The sequence below is a fragment of the Myotis brandtii genome, unplaced genomic scaffold (genome assembly GCF_000412655.1).
Source record: "Myotis brandtii unplaced genomic scaffold, ASM41265v1 scaffold314, whole genome shotgun sequence".
Classification (NCBI taxonomy): domain Eukaryota; kingdom Metazoa; phylum Chordata; class Mammalia; order Chiroptera; family Vespertilionidae; genus Myotis; species Myotis brandtii.
The window spans coordinates 3,438,264-3,451,114 of NW_005362033.1; the positions used below are offsets into that span (position 1 = coordinate 3,438,264).

A 12,851-nucleotide genomic window follows, 5' to 3' on the forward strand; every position below is an offset into this window, starting at 1 on the left:
CCAGGGTTGCAGGCTTGATCCCCACTAGGGCATGTGCAGGAAGCAGCTGATCAATGATTCCCTCTTCCTTCCTCTCTGAAATCAATAAAAACATATTTTTAAAAAGAGAGTTCCAAGAAATTTAATAGGTTTTGCAGCAATGATTGTTTCTGAGATCTATGAGACATAAAACATAACTATAAAAGGCTAAAAACCAAAGGATTTAGTCCTACTTTTTCTTTTTTTAAAAATCCAGACAATTTGTCACATTAAGTTCAGCACATTTTGGCGGCCTTGGCCTTACGCATCCTGTAAATTGCTGCCCTTCTTCAAGGGGACCGAGCCCCCGCACCAAGCACAGCAATGAGTCTTCAATTGGTTTTTTAAGGTTTTCCTCCAGGTCTGTCTTGGTTATTCCAGACTCAGATAATTTCTGCTCCAACTCATTTATTGTCAGGTTCATGCCACCAAACACCAGAGGTCCAATAAATTGAGCCTTGCTCACCTTCAAGGTAAGGAAATATTGTGGGCAGATTCCTTTCAGGATAATTGGGTATGCAGGTTATGGAAATGGCTTTGATAAATTTGACCTCAGGAAACTTCCTGCTAAGTTCACTGAAGTGCTGACTTATCAGGCCACAGAGGCGAATCAACCCCTTGTTTGTAAAGGTGCAAGATCACCCACAGGCCTTCTCCAGCTTTGGTAACTTTCTGAACATAATCCTTTCCTGAGATTTCCAAAACTTCTCCAAATTTGTTCTTCGCTTTAGTTGCTTCCCACTCAGCCAGTCTCTGCTGCCTGTACATTTCAATAGCTCGTTGGTCTTCCTCATTAAATTCATTTTCATTATCTTCCAGTTCTTCCAAAGTCATGTGCACTGACTCTTGGGTCTCCCAAGAGGTACAAAGTCAGTTACTGCCTATGCCAGTGATGGCGAACTTATGACACGCTTGTCAGAGGTGACACGCGAACTCGTTTTTTTGGTTGGTTTTTCTTTGTTAAATGGCATTTAAATATATAAAATAAATATCAAAAATTAATCTTTATTTTACTATGGTTGCAAAGATCAAAAAAATTTCTATATGTGACACGGCACCAGAGTTAATTTAGGGTTTTTTAAAATGCTGACACGCCGAGCTCAAAAGGTTCGCCATCACTGGCCTATGCCCTGCCTGGGGCCACCTGGCACGAGGTACAGAGCGGCCTGCAGATGGCTGCTACTTATGTTGGGCCTGGGCCGCTTATTGAGAGGTATGAGGCATGCTGCGGCCAGCTGCTGCTTGTTGAAGAGGTTTTAGGAAAATCTACAGCCTGAACGAGGACAGGCTATTCATATAGAAAGACCACTGCAAATAGCTTGGGTGGGACTGCAAATTGGGAGGGGCAGAGTCTAAGGGAGTCACTAGGGCCAGACAAACAGTGTAAGCCAAGTTGATGGAAACTCAGATATGGCACCTGTCAGCCAGCTCAGGGAGGTCTCGGCAGAGGAACAATGACCTCTGCTAGCACTTTTGTCTGGGAGAAAGCTGCCCCACCGCCCCCGCCCCAGTTCCTGCCCTGATGCCAGACAATTCAGTTCCTTCCAGTATGTGCTGCTACCCCAGCGCCGGAGCTCAGAGGGAGTGAGTCAAATTAAGTCCATGCGTCCGCTATAAGAGGAACACCGGGGACTCCAGCAGCCTCCATGTTTACAATTTCCGCTGGTTTTTACATCCCGAAGTTATGAGGACTTCTCTTCCCAGCACTGGAACACTCCTCACGGGGGACCTCTGTAGCCAAGATATCCCTCCCAATTAAAAAACACCACAGATGGGTATTGGACCAGACCGTTCTGCACCTCCACCTCTCATACCAGTCTCAATGTGGCTTCTTCTTTAATTCTCTAGTTATAGGACTTCCATTCAGCCAGATTTCAGACAGTTCTAAAAGATGGTGGTTCTATGGTTTAGTTGTAATTTTGATGTCTCCATGGTTTTCTTCACCTCAAACCAATTTAATGGCATAATATCTTTAAAATAAAATCCTAACTCATATTTTTCATTTTTAAATTGAGCTAAACTTTACACACACTGCAGTGTTTTACATATATGTACAATTTCACAACCACCATCCAGATAAAAATATAGAACCTTCTAGCATCGTATAAGGGTCCTTTGTCACACTTCTAGTCAATCCTCTCCATGGATAACCATTCTTCATCACCATGATTTAGAACTTTATATAAATGCATTTATACAATATGTACTCTTGTGTATGAGTTCTTTCACTCAATGTTAGATCTGTCAGTTTCATCCATGAGTTCATGTAGCTATGGTTCATTTAGTGTCATTGCTGTGTAGTAGTATTTCAATATTGGAATAGACTACATTTCATTTATTCTTTTTATTGTTGAAGGATATTTAAAGTGTTTCCAGTTTTGGGCTGCTATGACTTTTTTTTAAGCAACTATTTTATTTTACTTAAGATCTTGTGTGACAGGAAATAAGAAAGGACTTGGCCGGACAGTTCTTGCTTGGGGTGTCTCATGACCTGTCACTGAGATGTCCCTGAGACCATAGTCGTATGAAGGTTTGACCGGGCTGGATGTCTGAGATGGCTCATTCACATGCCTGACAGTTGATGCTGGCTGACAGCTGGAAGACCCACTGGCCTGTCACCTGGAGTACTTACCTGGAGCCTCTCCACATGGCTTGAACTTCCTTGGGTGGCCTCAGAGAATTCAGATTTTTAAAATAATTGGCAGCTCAGAGCTCCCAGAGTGAGACCTCCTATACAAGGTACAAATTTTAGCAATGCGGTGTGTTGTTGTTGTTCTTTCCAAAATAATAATAATAATAGTCCTATATAATAAAAGGCTAATATGCAAATCGACCAAATACAGCATGACTGGTCGTTATGATGCGCACTGACCACCAGGAGGCAGATGCTCAATGCAGGAGCTGCCCCCCTGGTGGTCAGCACACTTCCACAGGGGGAGCGCTGCTCAGCCAGAAGCCACAGCTGGCGAGTGCAGCGGTGGTCGCAGGAGTCTCTCCCACCTCCACACCAGTGCTAAGGATGAGCCTAAGCCAGGAGCCAACCTAAGCCATCAGTTGGACATCCCTTGAGGGCTCTTGGACTGCGAGAGTGTGAAGGCCGGGCTGAGGGACCCCCCCTGAGTGCACAAATCTCGTGCACCGGGCCTCTAGTAATAATAATAATAAGCCTTATGGGATTTGGGTTTGGAGTTGCATTGAATCTGTAGATCAATAGAGAACTGACTTCTTAACAGTATTGTCTTCCAATATATAAATATATATTTCTCCATTTATGAAATCTTATTTAATTTTTCTCAGCAATATTTTGTTATAAATTTGTTACATTTATTACTAAATATTTGATATTTTGCTGCTATTACAAATAGTATTTTAAGTTTTTTGTTGTTTTTTAAAACTTTATTTTTATTATTATTTTAGAGAGAGTGAATGGAGAGAGACAGAAACATCGATGAAAGAGAGACATTGGTTTCCTCTCGCACGGGCCCCAACCAAGGCCGGGGATCAAGCCTGCAACCAAGGTACATGCCCTTGACCAGAATCAAACCCAGGACCTTTCAGTATGTGAGCTGACACTCTATCCACTGAGCCAAACTGGCTAGGGCAAGTTTTTATTTTTTTAATTGTTTGTTGCTAATACACAGAAAACCATTGGTTATTTGTATATTGACCTTATACCTTCCTAAATTCACTTTTTTTTTGTCTTAATAATTTCTATTTCCTCTTAGATCTGCATGTTAGGCTATTTTTTAACTCCCAAGCAAATTTGTAAAAAATCTTTTGGTGGTGAAAATTTAAAAAAAAAATCTTTTGGTGGTTGACTTCTAATTTTAATTAGATTTCTAATTTAAAGTTTCTGAATTTTAAAATCTCTCTTTTTTTGGAATTTATTATCTTGATGGCCAGGAATATAAATGATTTCTATGGGCATAAAAGGTATATGTTCTCTGTATATTAGAAAGTTCTCTTTCTGTTAAGTCACGCTTATAAACTGCACTATTAAATTCCTCTATGATTTGCTTTGTTTTTGCCTACTTAGTTAAATTCTGAAATGAATATTATGTATTCGGCCATGTTTAATGCATAAGCATCCATGTACTGGCTTGGGAAAGTTTCTCTTCATTCCGTGCTTGCTCTCCTGTTAATTTGGAAGTTCTAATCTGTCTCCATAATGTGGGTATTTCTCTTCCCATACCTAGTAGTTCTGATGAAACCTGTATTCTTCTAGTAATATTTCAAAATTGATCAATAAACATGTTTTCCAAAACATTTCGCCTGCAAAATCTCGACCCCTTCATCTAGATGAGAATTTTAGAAATTGCTGTTTTACTTCCGGACTTTCCCATTGACCCCGATGCCCAATTCCTCTTAAGTATGTCTTCTGTATGAAAACTCCTTCCTGAACATTTGCAGCATGTATTTCTTAGCTCATTAGCATTATAACCATGATACTCAGCTCCAAGAGTTGCTGCTGAGCCTGGCACTCAAAATGTTTGTTGAATGAATAAATGATCAATTAAGACAACTATATTATAAGGTAAATTGTTCACAACAAGCACTGTACTCTTCTCTACCCAATATTGAGATATTTTTTCTAATATATTTATCAATTGATTAAAGAACTTTTAGTAATTTCCTCAGCTAGGATCCAGGGACAATACAAGTGTTCCCCCCCCCCAGCCCCCCAAAAAATGTACACACACAATGTCTGTAGATTCTATTGCATTTTTAAAAAATGAAATGTGTTTTGAATTACAGTCGTGTTCTTCGAGTTCGCGTCTCTGCCAGCGCTGCCCCGATGGCCTCCCAGAACCGAGACCCAGCCGCCGCCAGTGTCGCCAAAGGAGCCGAGCCCAGCAAGGGCGCCTCCCAGCTGCGGGGCAAGAGGTTACAGCGGGAACTGATGACCTCATGACGTCAGGTGACAAAGGAATTTCTGCCTTCCCTGAATCAGATAATCTTTTCAAAGGGGTGGGGACCATCCATGAAGCAGCTGGCACAGTATAGGAAGACTTGAGGCATACGCTCTCCCTCTCCCCACAAAGTCCTCGCGCCCTGCAACCCGCCCCCACCCCCCATCCCCAGCGTAGACACCAGGGTAACATCTGCCCGGACATCCTAAAGGACAAGTGGTCTGCCCTGTATGACGTCAGGACCATCCTGCTCTCGGTCCAGAGCCTGCGAGGAGACCCCCATCCACAGCCCGGTGAACACACGTGCAGAGCTCTGGGGAAACCCCACAGCCTTCAAGAAGCACCGACAGGAAAACTAGCAAAGCAGGGCTCCAGCCAAGAGCCCTGACCTGGGCTTCCAGCCTCTCTCCTTGGGCTGCCTTTTTCCTTTTTCCTTAGATGGTCTGTCCTTGCCTTGATTTCTGTACAGGACTCTGTATCTTCAGCTGTGATGTCATACTTGTTTTGTGTCTCGTTTTTAAATTAGTCTCTGGTTGAGCCCCTGTGATGAATATATTAAATAAATACATTTTGAATTAAAAAAATGAAATGTGTTTTAATAAACTGCTTTATAATTATTCAAAGTGTGTATACATTTTTGGGGGACACCCTATACATAAGACTTGGGAATGTCTATAGTTGTCTTTCTCTAATTTTTTTTTTTAATCCTCACCTGAGGACATGCTTCTATCGGTTTTAAAGAGATAGAAAGGGAGAAAGAGAAACATCAATGTGAGAGTGAAACATAGATCGATTGCCTCCCGATCTGTCCTCGTCCATTAGTGTGAAAATAAGCTTCTCCCTTTACCCATGAGTTCAGGAATTTTGCCAGGATATGTGTATGTTTTTATCTTTTTTTACTCCTCACTCAGTGTCAATAAGCTTAACTGTAGCTTGAGGAAGAAAAATAAAAAGGGAGACAACAGAATATACATTTATACATTAGAAATGAAAAGGAAAACATAACCATAGAAACAGAATTAACTCAAAGACTTATCATGGGATCTTAATGTTTTTTTAGACACTTAACTGGAAAGTATTTTTATCATCTCTGGTTATTTAGCATCTGTGGGTTTGTGTAGGTTTTGATAAGACTTGCTAAATCATAACTTCTATTTAATACTAGAGGCCCTTGCACAAATCCGTGCACGGGTGGGGTCCCTCGGGGTGGCCTGCGGAGATCGGGGCCCCAGCTCACACCCCCAGGCTTGCAGCCCCAGCTCACACCCCCAGCCTCACAGCCCTGCAGCCCTACCTGGCATCCCACCGTGGCCTGATGCCACCACCTCACCTGCTCCACCATCCCGCCTGTGGGCGCGATAAATTGGGGCCAGCCAGCTTTCTCAGAGCCTGGGAGCAGGTGGTGGCCCCGCCCCTGCCACCGATGCTGGTCGCCATCTGCGGAGCAATTAGCAGGGTGATTGGGCCCCCTCTCACACCCGCCTTGGCCTGGCGCCACCCACTCCCCTGCTCCACCATTCCACCGATGTCCTGCTCTCCTCAGGGCCCATCGGGGCCAGCAGTGCCTCCACTGCCGCCCGCTGCATCGTCGACACCCGCCATGTTCCGCACCACCCCCTGGTGGTCAGCGCATGTCATGGTGAGCGGTCAAACTCCCGATCGAACAATTTGCATATTAGGCTTTTGTTATATAGGATAGGCTATTTTTTGAACAAAAGTGTCATATGTAGAAACGGGAAACATATCCACTCCTATAGCTAATCTAACATGAGCAACTTTCCCTACCAGAAATGACACTAACTTCTTCCAGAATTCAAATTCATAGAGAGAGAAAGTAGAATAGAGGTTTTACTGTACCAAGTACTATTCATCACACTATTGTCTGTTCATGGACTATGTATATATGCATATAAGTTCTTTGGTTAATCTCTTCCCCCCCCGCCCCCCCTTCCCTCTGAAATATGTCAGTCTGTTGCATGCTTCAATGTCTCTGGATGTATTTTGTTCATCAGTTTATTTTGTTCATTAGATTCCACATGAGTGAGATCATGTGATACTTGTCTTTCTCTGACGGTCTTATTTCATTAGTACAATACTCTCCAGGTGCCTCCATGCTGTCTCAAAGGGTAAGAGATCCTTTTTTTTTTTTTTTACAGCCACTTAGTATACATAGTCCGTGGACAGACAATAGTGTGGTGAAAGCCTGGGGAGAGAGTGAGAATGGGGAGAAGAGGGTCATGGGGGGTGGGACATCTGCAATACTTTCAACAATAAAGATGAATTAAAAAGTAAAAAAAGACCAAACTAAAGCTGTCTTGCTCCAGGCACATCATAAGGCAGGGCTCTTTGGGAAAGACAATAATGCTGGGAAAATGGAAGGCAGCAGGGAAAGAGGAAGACCAAATATGAGATGGATTGATTCCATAAAGGACGCCAAAGGCCTGAGTCTCCGGGAGCTGAGCAGGGCTGTGAGGCCAGGACACTGTGGACATCACTCATTCAGGGAGTTGCCAGAAGCTGCAGCCAGCTCAGCTGCATGCAACACAGAGCCCTGCAGCACAAGCTCCCATGATTTGGAACAGAATTCCTAGGAATGTGGAAGCACAGGAGAGTAAAATATACTGCCCTCCTATGCACATGTGCTTTTCAGATATGAGTTGTCTCTGCTTGAGATGAACAGTAAAACCTCGATATAATGGACTAATTTGGGCGAGGGGGGGTGTCTGTTAAAGCTGAAAATCTGTTATATAATAAGTAGGTTTTCTGACTGTGTCTGTTAAAAAATTTACAAATTAGTCTACCTGTTTACTTATGTAGATACGTTTGTGTAATTAAAATTAAGTATGCATGAAAATTTAATTTCACAGAAAAGTTTTCTATATGTATTACTGTAATTTTAAATTTATACTGAGTAGGTTTAGTAAATGCGAGCATTCAGCAGCCACTGAGAGTAAACAAATGCACAGGCTAGGGCATGGCTTAGCACACGTGGGAGCAACGGCTGGCACACATTACAACTGCTGCATCGACAACAGAACCAATTACTGAGCACGATGCCCTGTGATCACGTGCTGGTCATTCACCGAACATTGTTTACGAGCGGTGACTCTTGGATTTAAATATGTAGACTATAGTTGTAGATAGGTAATATTTATTTATGTTGGCAAAATTACTACAGTTTTTCCAACCTATGGTCTATTCCCTAAAATTTGTTAAAAATAACAGTGAGGCCTGGTGTGGCGTGGCTCAGTGGTTGAGCATCGACCTATGAACCAGGAGGTCACGGTTCGATTCCCTGTTAGGGCATGTGCCAGTAGGGGACATGCAGGAGGCAGCCAATCAATGGTTCTCTCTCATCATTGATGTTTCTATCTCTCTTTTCCTCTCCTTTACTTTCTGAAATCAATAAAGATATATTAAAAAAGAAAAGAAAAGAAAGAAAATTGAAGCTTTTGTTTTTCTGTGGCCCACATAAACTTAAACCTTGTTTTTTTTGGCCCGTGTTAGCCTTTGAGTTTGACATGCTTGCTTTAAGCCCTCATGCCTTCAAATATCCATCTTATTTGTTCACCTTTTCTTTTGTTCTGAGATGAGGATTGGGGTGGGCAGGGCCTCCCAATGAGCCAGATAAGGGCTACGTCTGATAAAGGGCCAGATCTGTCTTCTTGCAGTAAGGGACTATCTCTGCAGCAAAAGGGTGAATGTTCTTCCATGACATCCTCTGCTGTCTGAGGGAGAACATTCCTATATTGCAGGGCTCCTCCTCCTCACATTCTCCTGTGCCACAGCGCCCTCTACTGGAGCCCTGACATTGACCCATTTGCTGAAGGAACACTTCCTGTTGGTTGGTCTGGGAGGGTGTTAGCACCTACTCTGTGCCAGGCATTGCTCTGGGCGGCCATGAATAACAATCTCTGACCTCATGGGGTTTCCAATGTGTAGGAGATAAAAATATGAATAAATGGAATAATATCAGGGATTGACAAATGCTCCAAAGGCAAGAAAATAATAATGTAGTGTAGTATCACAGGGTAGTTGAAGAAGAACTCTCTGAGGAAGACACTCCTGAGTTGAATCTTGAATGATGAGGAAAAAGGAAGAAAAGTCAGTCAGGAGGAATAGCACAAGCCTTGAGACCAGCATGAGCTTACCATGTCTGGGAGATGTGTTGGTTTGAGACTTGGGGGGTTCCTTGGGTGAAATTCAAAATTGGCCCATGTATATGGAGGGCAGGGAAAGACCAAGGAAAGAGGCAGACCATTACAGATTGGGAGGTGGCAGGTAAAATAAGCAAGGGAACTTACAGATTAGGCTTGTTTGGGGTGCCGCAGACAAGTAGATCTCTGCACCTGCCCACCAGAATCTTAAAAGTTTACATAGTGGCCTTAACTGGGTTAGTCACATATTCAGTCCAAGGCTGCATCCTTGAAATGGCTCCTAGTGCAGGAACAGTGGGTGGAACATACATTCCAAAGACAGGAGGGTGTAAGGAGCCTCCGGTTGCTCTGTTCCACCTCATGGGTCAACCAAGGTCACATCCTCTTGATGACCATCTCCAACCAGATGAATGGCAGGATTAAAGTGACTAAACGGGGTCGAAGCTGAGAGGGAGGCATGCGTTGACCATGCTGAACTTGTAGGCCATGGCAAGGAATCGGAATTCTATTCTAGGGATTATAGGAAGCAGGGGAGTAACAAGTGGTGAGCAATGAAATTTGAGTTCCTGGATTCTCTAGCAATGGAACAAGACCACTTTAGATTGAACTATGTTTGCCTTGGGGCTAGAAGGCCGGATGCAGAAGAAACATAAGAAAAACTATCTTCTACCTGGCTATGGCATCCAACAATGGTGAGGTGAGGGAGGCCTCCCAATAAACAGGGAGATTTCAAAGCCATGGCTATCTACATGGATATTAGCCTGCGTGGAACTGAGTCTCTGAGCTGGGAGAGTTGAACCCTATTTTGGCATCCCGGTGAATCCAACTCATGGGTCTGCCCAGGGAAAACTTCCCCCATTCCTACTAGCTGGACTGAGCACATATTTTCTGCTTCCATTGTTTCTTATAACTCCTCTCTTATACTGTTTCTCATGTGGTACTGGAGTTATTATTTACATGTTTTCTATTTAATTGTATGATAAGTTACTCTGAGACAGGCACCAAGTTTTTCAACTCTGCTGTGTGCTGGGGACACTGATGTCTGGTTATGTAAGATAATTGCGTGGGGTGCAATTGAGGACAACCTTGAATACCTAAGGCATTGGATTTTTTTCCTGGAGCAACTCATTGCTGTTCTATCCTTAACAAAGACTGCTTCGGAGTCACAGTATTAATAGTGGATTGACCATTAATGTGCATGTGGCCCACCTAGTCTAGATATTTTTTACACTTGTTCTAAGCCTTACCATCTGAAATTTTGGACAGACTGGGTTGGATTCTCATAGAACAGCTAAGGAATATGCTTTGTATGCCTGACAGAACTAGGAAAGCAGAAAAGATGTGTGTCTTGCTTGAGGTATTTATTACTTAGGTAATGAATTTAACGCTGTAACTACCCTTGGTCATCACAAGTTCATTAATATTTAAAATCTTCTGATATATCCTCTGACAATATATCTGTTTGGATTCAAAGGGCAGCATTACATTCCAAAATAATTAGCTTCTGTTTGGACTCAAATAAATTCAAACAGAGGAGATCTATTAGAGTGATACTAAAGTCTGGTACATTAACATGATTTAAGAAGTCCCAAACTGTGTAAATATATATTTATATTTCATTAAAGGAGGTGCTGATATTTATCTTTTAAAAATTAAAATAAACCCAGCTCAGCTGTTGAGCATCGACCCAGGACCCAAGAGGTCACCGGTTTGATTCCTGGTCAGGGCACATGCCCGGGTTGCCGGCTCAATCCCCAGTAGGGAGTGTGAGGAGGCAGCCACTCAATGATGTCTCTCTCATCAATGTTTTCTATCTTTTTATCCCTCTCCCTTCCTCTCTCTCTAAAAATCAATAAAAACACATTAACAAAATAAAAATAAAAAATATTGTTGAAGTAAGTTTACTTTTAGTTTCTGAGATATCTTCATGTTCATCAAATATTTGCCTGAGCTATATCAGGAATTGCTTTGTCAAATGTCTAATTTAACTTTTTAATAGCTTTATTGAGGTATGAATTATGCACAATAAGTTGCGCATTTTAAAGTATATAATCGATGTTTTAATATATCACAAAAATCCAAGATAACAAACATTTCCCTCACCTCCCAAAGTTTCTCCTGCCTTTTATAATCCATCACATCTTACTACTTCTCTTTGCCTCCATCCCCAAGTGACCACTGATCTTTCTCTCTCAATAGATTGGAACCATATAGTTTGTATGGCTCCTTTTTTGGCCTTGCTTCCTTCACACAGCATAATTATGTTGAGATTTATCCATGTTGTTCTTTGTATTGATAGTTCATTTCTTCTTATTTCTGAGGAGTAGTCCATTGTATGGATATACTACAATTATTTTAATCACATGAACTTATTACGTAATTGATTGGGTCTCTCTCTGTGCTGGCTGAGAAAACCAGAACACCACTGGCTGAGAAAAACAGAACACCAAAATGTAGGTTTATGGCCCACCTCTAACAAAAGGAAAGACTTCAGAGCCAACATTTTAAATACTAATCTCACTTCCAACTTATTTTCTCTTGTTTCCTCTCCTTTTATTATAAGTTCCCCATACACTTATCTTTCTTTTGTTTTGTTATATTATATACATTTAAGTCAGTTGTCTTGGGTATTTTCTTTTTCTTTTCAATTTTTATTTATTGATTTGAGAGAGAAACATCAACTGTTCTACTTATTTATGCATTCACTGGTTGATTCTGGTATGTAACCTGACCAGGGATTAAATCCACAACCTTGACATATCAGGATGACGTTCCAACCAACTGAGTTACCTGGCCAGGACCTTGGTCTTTTTTTTTAAACAAGGACCAAATACCAGTAAACAGTGCTCTGTTTTTATTTAATTTTATCAGGTCTTTCCTTCTGTTTTCTTTAGGGATGCTGGATTTTGTTGATGTGGTCACATACAGATTCTTATCTTACCCTGCTTGGAGAACTGCCACCATCTCTGGAGATATAGTCTCTAATCTTGTCCACCTTTTATTCACCTGCTATGATGTCATCAAGTTATCATTCTACAATAGAAATCTAATCATGACATTCCTATGTCAAATATCTACAGGAACAATCTAAGGTCCTTAGCAGAGAAGGGCACATCCTTCATTAGTCATTCATTCTTTCAACAAATATTCACTAAGTGCTGATTACGTACTAGGCTCTATGCAACCTGGCTAAGTGTGGAGGTATGGTGATAGGCCAGAGAGCTATGGCCTGTATCTTCATGTAATTTATATTCTAGTGAGGGAGACAAAGAGATAAACAACCTTATAAGTAATACAATTATGGATTGGATAAACATATAATTGTTGTTAAAGAAATAACCAGGGTGCTTTGGTTAAGTCCTGGAGCAGTGGTGGATGTCAGAGAAGGCCTTTCTGAGGAGGTGACATTTATGTTGCCTAAAACGTGAGACAGAAGTAGCCATGGGAAGAGGTCTAGGCAAAGGAAATATCAAATGCAAAGATCCAGAAATGGGAAAAACCTTGGATGGCCAGTATGGCTGGAAGTAGTAAGGTTGCTAAAGAGTTGAGTTCTGCCTACTTCTCCAGCCTTATTTTCCAAATCACAGGCGAACATGCAGCCATCCTAAATCACATACATGCATAGCTACTCACCATTCCTCAACACACCATGCCTTTCTTTCTTTCTTTTTTTTATGCCTGGGTTGCAGGCTTGAGCCCCAGTGGGGGGTGTGCAGGAGGCAGCCGATCAATGATTCTTTCTCATCATTGATGTTTCTCTCTCTCT

The 12,851-nt window shown here is 41.9% G+C and overlaps 2 pseudogenes; one reads left to right on the top strand and one right to left on the bottom strand.

The window, feature by feature from the left end:
• Positions 1–279: 279 nt before the first annotated feature.
• LOC102262086 lies at positions 280–852 on the bottom strand (annotated as a pseudogene).
• Positions 853–4,777: 3,925 nt separating this feature from the next.
• LOC102262393 lies at positions 4,778–5,316 on the top strand (annotated as a pseudogene).
• Positions 5,317–12,851: the final 7,535 nt, after the last annotated feature.